Below are 10,000 nucleotides of genomic sequence, written 5' to 3'. Positions count from 1 at the left end.
ACGTACTGGATTTGTGTAAGAGAAATAATTTTAAAAATATAAAAATTATGTTGTGTTAAAAAAATCGTGAAAACTCGTTTCGTTAACATATCGTGATTCGAATCGTATCGTGAGTCGAGTGAATCGTTACATGCCTAGGTACTCTTACTACTACTTGCTACTATAAAGTATATTCTGATGCCAGTACTTTTACTCAAGTGTAATTTATTATTACAGATATTTTACTATCACAGTATTTTGGTACCACTGCACTGATGATGACAGTGGTACATGTGGCCACGCGGTGGAGAGGAAACTTTATATGGTGTGTATACAGTCGGTGTGAGAGTGGAAGGTTGTGCAGAAAAAGACCCCCCACACGGCCACACCGCACCACACATCAGCATCATGCACACACAGTGGTGGAAAGTCACTAAGTACATTTACTCAAGTACTTTACTTGAGTATTTCCTTCTTTAAAAAAAAATAGTTAACACATGACAGTAGATTGTCTAGAGATTATTAACACATATAGACTGAAATTAAACTGGATGTTTTTTCGTCACAGTTTATGTACCCGGTCTGTCCATCAAGGCGTGGCATAATAGTGGCCTCTCATCCAATCATGTGAGGGTCGGAGCATAATAATAATAATGTGTCCATATATGGACTTTTGCTATAGATGTACAGTATGATGATTTATTATAAAAGTTCTGTCTGCCTGCCTGCCTGCCTGCCTGCCACGCACACCTACTTTTTTCCCCTTTTATTTTTGGGTTTTTCTTACTGTAATTCGGTTAATTCGGTACAAAAACATTGACTCCATTCAGAAATGGATAGCAAGAACCGTCGTCCTAAAACACCGTCGCCCCGGATCTAATCCGGCGGCCTCGGTCCGCGAAAAGAATGGGGCAGTGTGTTTTAGGACGAGCTTTCTGTTTTCCACCCGTGAAAAACCTCCTGCTCGTCGGAGGTTTTCTCTTATTCTTTTTTCTTCATCCCAGAAGTGGGGGGGGGGATATCCCCCCCCCCCCCCCCCCCCCCCAATGGAACTGGATACGTCTACCCTTCACTGCGTCCCTGCCTGCCTGTCAGTCTGAAAGGAGTTATGTTATGAGTGATGTCTCATAATATAGATATGCTACTGATTTTGGGGGACCAATAGCCTATCCTCTGGCACCACCTTCAGGCCAACACTGTAATTTGCTTTCTGTTTAAAAGGGCACTTTTATTATGGCCTTTTAATTCCTTTATTTATTTATACATTTTTACTTTAAACTTTTTGAAGTTTTTTTTCGAGTAACTGTTTCCCATATGTGTTGATTCCTACTGCTAATTGTGGCGCTAATAATGTTTTTATTATTATTATAGCATATTATATCAATATTAATATTTATAATACACGCCCATGTGGGGTCCTGGAGTCTAGAGGCTGATTAGTTGATATTTTACTGAGAACAACCCTGCAGCCAAACACCATGATGAAGATGGATCCGGTTTGAACACACACTTCTCAAGGTGTGAAGATCACAAGATAAATCCTTATCTTTCTGGGAACCGTTTTCTGGTCAAAGAAAAAAAAAAAAAACATGTAACGCAGCAGAGATGACTGCATGTGGAAACATCCTGTGGTTTATGAGTTTTCAGGTCAACACTTTTTCCCCCCAAAATAACCTTTAGACAAACACACTAAAACGAATGTCTAAAAACCCAGAGAGGTGTAAGCAGGTGATTCTCAAAGTGGGGTCCGGGGACACCCAGGAGTCCTTGAAGGGGTTCCAGGGGGTCACCAGCTAAATTATTTGATAGTTAGGAACCAAATGAACCCTTACGGGTCTGTAACTCTGAGAGTGTACAAATAGAACCAAATGGACCCTTATGGGGATGTAACTCTGAGAGTGTACAAATGGAACCAAATGGACCCTTACAGGTCTGTAACTCTGAGAGTGTACAAGTGGAACCAAATGGACCCTTACAGGTCTGTAACTCTTGAGAGTGTACAAATGGAACCAAATGGACCCTTACGGGTCTGTAACTCTTGAGAGTGTACAAATGGAACCAAATGGACCCTTATGGGTCTTTAACTCTGAGAGTGTACAAATGGAACCAAATGGACCCTTACGGGTCTGTAACTCTTGAGAGTGTACAAATGGAACCAAATGAACCTTTATGGGTCTTTAACTCTGAGAGTGTACAAATGGAACCAAATGGACCCTTACAGGTCTGTAACTCTGAGAGTGTACAAATGGAACCAAATGGACCCTTACAGGTCTGTAACTCTGAGAGTTATGGTGGTCTGTGGTCCAATGCGGGGGTTCTCAACATGGTCCTTGAGTGGGTTGCCCGAGCAAAAATGTGTTCATATATCAAAATATGTTCCCTATATCCCTATATCGGCTATTTTCAATATTTTGAAAGATATTTGAATATTTGTGATTTTTTTAAACACCACAAATCTGGTATGGGGGTCCCTCCCTGGCACAAAATATTTTCAGATGGGGGTCCACGGCCAAATACACAATAATTTAGTGGTCCTTGACATGAACAAGTTTGAGAAGCGCTGGTGTAAGCTACTCTCTGTAACCACAGACCACATCCACTTGCACCGATGCACAGCTTCACAGAAAAATAAACAAAATATTAGACTGAGGCGCTCTCACATGATTTTGATTTACTTTGCCTAAGTAAAAAATAAAAAAAGCTGTGAATTTGAGTGTAGTTATTATCTGTATGTATCTGTATCTGTAACTGAGAGCACATGATCAAGATCATGATCAAATCATTGGTGATTTTATAGGCAGTACATCAGTTGCATAATTTCAGCTTCAAGGATTTTGTTAAATGTTGGCCTTTCATAATCAGAATCAGAATCAGAATTATATAACTGATATCTAAAATCAACTGTATCCTCCTAAGATTATCCATCTCATTTTGGGTTACATAACCATAATACTTATGGTGTTTGTGTGTGTTGCCCTGGGGACTACAGTGACCTTTCTGTCTTTTTGTTTCTGCACTGATGTGCTGTTCACCCTGAGAGTGTTTTTTTTTTGTAAGATATTTTTATTGATTTTTAAAGACATACAAAATACAAACACAGACAATACAAAAATTAAAAAGACAAAAAAGATACAGCTCAGAAACAACATTTAAACAAAGATAAAAAGATGAGCAAGAACATGATCATAGGTCAGACTAGGGCCGGTATGGGAATCCCCCAAGCACAGTGGCGGACAGCGTAGGTCCTATATGAGACAGATATGGATCCCAGATCTTATAAAAAGTGTCCAGTTTGGAATGCAACATACAAGTAATGTACTCACAAGGGATACAGTCCATTACAATATTATGCCAGGCTCTTATGCATGGAGCATCGTCCTTGATCCAAAACAAGAGAATGTTCTTCCTGGCAGCGAACGTTAGCAGGTTAAATAATCTTTTATGTTTAATATTTACAATATGACCATCTGGGAGACCAAGTAAAAGACACAAGGGGTTTAAATCGATAGGAACACCAAAGATGGAAGTGAGTTCTACTACAATATCAGACCAATAGTTCCGAAGCTTCACACAGGACCAAAGGCAGTGAATGTAATTACCAGTCTCTGTCTTACATTTAAGACAAAGTGGAGATGTACTGGCATCCATCTTATTTCTGAGAGCAGGGGTTATGTGAACACGGTGTAATATTCTGAACTGAATAGATTTAGTTCGGTTACAGACAGAAATCTCCTTCGCTTAGATCCACATTTCCTGCCAGTCCACATCATCAATGGAAATGTCTAAATCTTTCTCCCAGGACTGTTTAGTAACAAGGGAGGTTAAAGATGAGTTAGATTTCAGAACATTGTAAAAAATTGAGATTAGTTTTTTGGAGAATTGCATAGAGAGAACCCTCTCCACCTGTGAAGCGGAACTATTGGTTAACAGTGTGGTGTCCTTAGTGATAAACTGTCTGATTTGCAAATACTTGAAAAAGTCAGATTTCATTAACCCAAAACGCTGCTGCAGCTGTACAAAAGATAACAAGGTCTGGCCATCAAATAAATCTCCAAGTTTAGTCAAGCCCTGCAAATGCCAGATCCTAAAGCCTCCATCCAGATGGCCTGGTTTAAAGTCTGGATTGCCCACAACTGGAGTAAGAGGAGATTCGGTACGGCCTTCGATTTTACGAATAGATCTCCAAGCCTTGACTGAACATATACGAGATGGGGTTAGAGCATAATTTTTTAATAGATTTAAAGTCCTTCACAAATAGCAAGTTCCAAAGAGGACAAGTGGACTGTGATGTTTCAATATCAAGCCAGATTGAGGAGGGATCTGATTTGAGCCAACCAGCTAACACCCTAAGGTGTGCAGCCAGTTGATAGAACCTTATATTGGGCAGATCCAAACCACCATCGATACTGTCCATTTGGAGTTTGGCCATCTTAATCCTAGGCTTCCTCTTATTCCAGATGAAGGAACTTAACCAACCCTCAAGTACCTTAATAACCTTATTTGTCAACAATACAGGAATCATTTGTAATGGATATAGTATCCTGGGGAGAACATTCATCTTGATAAAAGCTATCCTACCTAGCCAGGAGAGAGGTAAGGGGGCCCAACGATCCAGATCTGCCTTTATAACATCCAAAAGAGGAGGGAAGTTAGCCCCAAACATTTTATCATAAGTAGGTGTTATAGACACTCCTAGGTAGACAAAACCAGAAGGTGACCAACGGAAAGGGAAGGGCTCAGACAGGTCTGGGATAGAAGTCAGAGTCCCAAGTGGCATGGCTTCGGATTTAGTGAAATTAATTTTGTATCCTGAGAAGCTACCAAAGGTAGAGATCAACTTAGTCAAACAGGGAACAGAGGAGCGGGTCTGGTAATAAAAATGAGCACATCGTCAGCATAGAGTGTGATTTTATGCTCCCTTTCACCAATTCGAACACCAGAGATTAGAGCAGACTGTCTTATCGCCTGGGCCAGCGGTTCAATGGCGATATCAAAGAGCAGTGGACTGAGCGGAACTCCTTGGGGATTTCCCCGTTGAAGAGGAAAGTTATTGGACCTAAGCCCATTAGTCAGAACTGCCGCCATTCGGGAATTATAGAGAACCCTGACCCAGTCGATAAACTTAGCAACCCAACCAAACTCTTCAAGTGTTGCGAACAGGTAGGGCCACTCCACACGATCAAAAGCCTTCTCTGCATCCAGAGAGAGCACCATAGCAGGTTGGTCAAAATCCCGAGACAGTTGAATGACGTTAAGGAGCCTCCTCATATTGTCACAAGAGTTCCGACCCTTAATAAAACCTGTCTGATCCTCTTTAATGATGAAAGGGAGCACTGTTTCCAGACGCATGGCCAAAATTTTGGAGAGTAATTTTTGGTCCGAATTAAGTAAGGCAATGGGCCTATAGGAGGCGCACTTTTCGGGGCATTTACCTTTTTTAAGGAGAAGGAAAATATTAGCTTCCCTTAAGGACTGGGGTAATATCCCGGTCTCAGAAGAGTGGTTCAACATTGCCAACAAGGGGTCTAGAAGAATATCGTTGAACTCCTTATAAAATTCACACCCAAACCCGTCCGGCCCTGGGGTTTTCCCAGATGGCATAGATTTCAGGGCAGTCAAAGCCTCTTCCCTTGTGATTGGGGCATTAAGCAATACATTCTGAGCATCTGTAACCATAGGAAGGTTCAAGTCTTCAAAAAAGGAAAACATGTCGGAAAGAGCACCATCAGGCTGTTCTGTTTTGTAAAGGCTGGAATAGAATGAGGCAAACTCCCTGTTAATAGTTTTAGTATCGAAAGACCTGACATTATTTGAATCCGAAATTGCAGCTATAGTTTGAGAGTCAGACCTTTTCTTAGCCAGATTGGCCAGTAATCTGCCAGGCTTATCCTCAAACTCATACATCCGCTGTCTTGCAAACTTAAGAGAGTGCTCTGAATCTTGAATCAGCAGAGTATTCAGGGCAGCAGGAGTTTGCGCTGTTCATTCTTCTTACGTCTTTTAGAAGCAACATAAGACATAATCAAACCACGAGAATATGCCTTGCATGTTTCCCAAAGGAGAGAGGGGTTGTCTGTAGATGATGAGTTAATGGAATAAAACATTTTGAATTCTGCTGTAAAGTAGGAAATAAATCTATCATCCTTGAGGAGAAATGAGTTAAGTCTCCAGCGTTTTGATAGTGCCCTTTCCTCAGCAAGAGAATAAACCAAATACACAGGGGCGTGGTCAGACAAAACAATACTTCCCATGGTGCATGACGAAACGAGAAATAGTTTGGAGGAAGGAATAAAGAAGTAATCTAATCTAGTGTAAGTATTATGGGGGGCACTAAAGAAGGAGAACTTCAAATCAGAGGGACAGAGGGCTCTCCAGACATCGGAGAATCCAATATCTGAATACAAAGAGGAGAGCATCCTGGCTTGCCTTGAGGGAGGAGCTATACTAGGTGGGAGCCTATCCAAAGAAGGGGAAAGATGGCAGTTAAAATCTCCGCCCACAAAAGCATCCTCAGATGCCAACTCGGCAAACTCGGCAAAGACTTTTGATAAAAAATCAGCTGAGTAGCCAGGGGGGCAATAAACATTCATGAATGTAATTTCTTTACCTTTAAGGTAAGTGGAGGGGGGGTGCGAGGGGGGAGGGGGGACGAGGGGGGAGGGGGAATAATGTTTCTTATTTTTCCAGAAATGTTCAAAAAATAAAGTTGTATATACATAAAAATAGAAAATAAAGGATTGAGCATTATCATTATTATGACCTTCCCCTAAAAAATTAGATAAAAATAAATAAATTGAGTAATAAACCGTTTCAAATAACAATGAAATACGCTACAATTATACATAATACATTCAATAAACATATCAGCTGGACTTCAAAACCGAAAAGAAAACAGCCGTTCTGGCAACGAAATGACGCTCTTCAGCACCAAAGTGCATTGCAAGGGGGTGGGGGGGGGGAAAGAAAAAACTGTCCATAAATCACAGTTCCACATGGACAGTGCATCTACCTAACCAGGGAAGGCGGTACATGGTCTATAAAACCGCTATCTCCAACTCTCCATAATATTAGACAAAGAACCTGGGTTATCTTAGTAACCTTCAGTGAAAATATGGTGCGATTAGACCAGGCCAGAGGGGGCGCCATGTAGCAATTCACCCACCATCCCTCAGGGTTCAGAGTTCAGAGTTCAGTGGTAAACGACGACGTCATGGATGACGTAGCCGAGCGACGACGCAACCGGTCGGAAATGAAGGCCGTCAACAACAACCAAGGCTAAAAGCCATGGCTAATGTATAGGCTAAGCATTACCCTCAGTTATAAAATAAAATAAGTTATCAACAACCCAACGGCGTGAGATAAAAACACTCCGAGGCATCAAACATGTCTTTACATCATCGCCCATATAAAAAATAAAAAATAAATAATTAAAGTATGTAAAGTTTTAAGAGAATAAAATAGGATCGGTAAAAAATAAACAAAGATAAGAGGCTAAGCAGCGATGAACTCCCTAGGGCGGCCGAGCGACAATAAACATGGCTAGTATTAAAACCCCCAGATACAAAGTAGTAAACATAAACATCCCAATAGCGTCAAATAAAAACACTTCGAGGCATAAAATATATCCTTACAACATCGCCCATAGAAAAGAGAAACAAAATGTATGTCTAGTTCCAAGAGAAAAAAAAAGGAAAGAACGGTGCTAAATTCCCTAGCATATAATAGACACACAAGCCCGAGTGTCATATACTTTTTAAGTGTTTTTTAGAAAGAAATCATGAACAAAAATAAATTCCCAAGCAAGCAAACATTACCCAGCATTATAGTATCTCCCATATAAACGTAAACATTTTGTGAAAACTAAGAAATAAAAAAGTAAACATGACGGTCAGTGAATTAGCAACAAGCTAACTAGCCAGAGAGAGGATACTACCGTCCGAAGCATCCGTCTTTTTATGTCGGCTCTGGGGCATCCTCGTCCTCGGATGGCTGGAGCAACTCCTGGGCATCTCTGCGTTGAGACTTCAAGAAATCCATGGCTTCCTTGGGTGATGCGAGCCGCTTCCTCACGTCGTTCTTGGTCTTGATGAAGAGTCTTGCAGGGAATAGGAGAGACGGCTTGAATCCTTGCTTCCACAGGGCGCTCATCACCTCACGATAGCTGGAGCGCAGTTCCACCACCTCCGGGCAGTAATCCTCAAAAATCATGACTGGTTTCCCTTTGTAGAACAATTTCCCCCGTTGTTTCCTAGCCTCTCGGATGATGGCCTCTTTTACTCTGTAGCGATGTATACGGGCAATCACGGCTCTAGGCCTGAGTCCGGGGGCTGGCTTGGCGGTCAGGGCCCGATGACAACGGTCCAATTCGGGCAGTGTTGGAAGCACGTCCTTACCCAGAATTTCCACCAGTACTTCGGCAAAGAAGTCACAGGGACGATCACCTTCAATTGATTCATCCAAACCGACCAATCTGACATTATTCCGACAAATTCTTGATTGTGTGTCGATTACTTTAGCAAGTAGCTTAGCATAGCTATCCTCCAGAGCCGAGCATCTCTCCTCCACCTCCCCCATTTTGTCGCTATACTGAGACAGACCTTCCTCCAGATCAGACAAACGTTGGCCGTGGTCAGCAATGGTTATCTGGAGGTTATCTAGCTTAGATTCAAGCGAGGCAATGGTCGTTCTGAATTCTTGGGTAAGGGAAAGCTTCAGATCTTCTATTAGCTTAGCAATGGCCGCCATTTCCAAAGGGGCAGCGTCCTCATTCTTGGCAGGTTTTCTCGGTTTGGTAGCCATTTCGATTATTTCAAAAATGCAAAACAAAGAATATATATAAGGAAATAAACAGTGCAGTTTATCTCAACTGAACGAAACAAAAAGAGGCTTTAAAAGTATAATGATAAGTTGTGGGAGTGCCGGCGAGGCAAAAGTGCGACTACTCCATTCTGTGACCCGGAACCACTCTCTCGCCCTGAGAGTGTTGATGGAGAAGTATTAGAAGGACAGAAGGAGTTTTGATAACTCATGTTTCGAGGCATGGCACGGCATGGGGGGATTTACACTCCTTTACGACTGTTGGTAGGGCGTTCCACATTTTTGTGGCATAGCAGGAGAACAAATTTAACCCCTTGTTTGAGCCAAATCTGGGTTGAACGTGATTAGTGGAGCTCCCTCTGGTGTGATTATGAACACCTCTTCTTGTACAGCTTGAGGGAGGTAAAGCTTCCCTTCCACTATGCGTCATTGTTCCAACTATCCCATTACTATCCCTATCCCTATCCCTATCCCTATCCCTATCCCTATCCCTATCCCTATCCCTATCCCGAACCCTATCCCGAACCCTAACCCTAACCGAACGTGAAGCCACGTAGTCGGAGTAATGGGATGTCGGACTAATGGGCAGTCCCCCCTGCAGATACATACGCCCCAGAGTCAGCGGAGGCGTCTACCTTTTTATGTCTATGTTATAAACCACTGTGATGACTCTGTGTACGTGTGTCAGTCTAGTCTGGAGCTAAGGTGACAATGTGGTTTCTAGTGCTCTGCATAGCAGCCACCAGCCCTGTGACCTCAGAAGGTAAGTGACACGTTTTTCTTGTTTGTATCATCTGTTGTTGAATTTAGAAATTATTGGGCATGAAAACTAAATGTATGCATCATCTGTGGATTTAAAATGTGTCACTTTAAAAACAATATAAATGTATATATATTGTTTTACTTCATAGTAAGTAGAAAATCACAGATACAAAATTAAATATTGTACAGTTTGAGCCACCAGCGTATAGACTAAAACTGTAGTTTTGTGAAAACTGCCTTGGAAGGTTTCTGTCACCTCTCAGACCACACATCCCTCAATGCGTAGCATCTGATTGGTGAGTGTTGAGCTACCGCTTTTTACCGCTTTACCGTTGAGCTACACAGAGTGTTCTCATGATGCAATAACAGATTAAAAAGTGGCTACAAGGATTCTAGATGGCAATCAGAGATGCTGCAATCGAATCCCCAATCTATACATTCA

This window comes from Gymnoscopelus microlampas (assembly GCF_963454915.1).
Source record: "Gymnoscopelus microlampas genome assembly, chromosome: 21".
NCBI classification, from domain to species: Eukaryota; Metazoa; Chordata; class Actinopteri; order Myctophiformes; family Myctophidae; genus Gymnoscopelus; species Gymnoscopelus microlampas.
Note: the sequence above shows the minus strand (reverse complement) of the source record.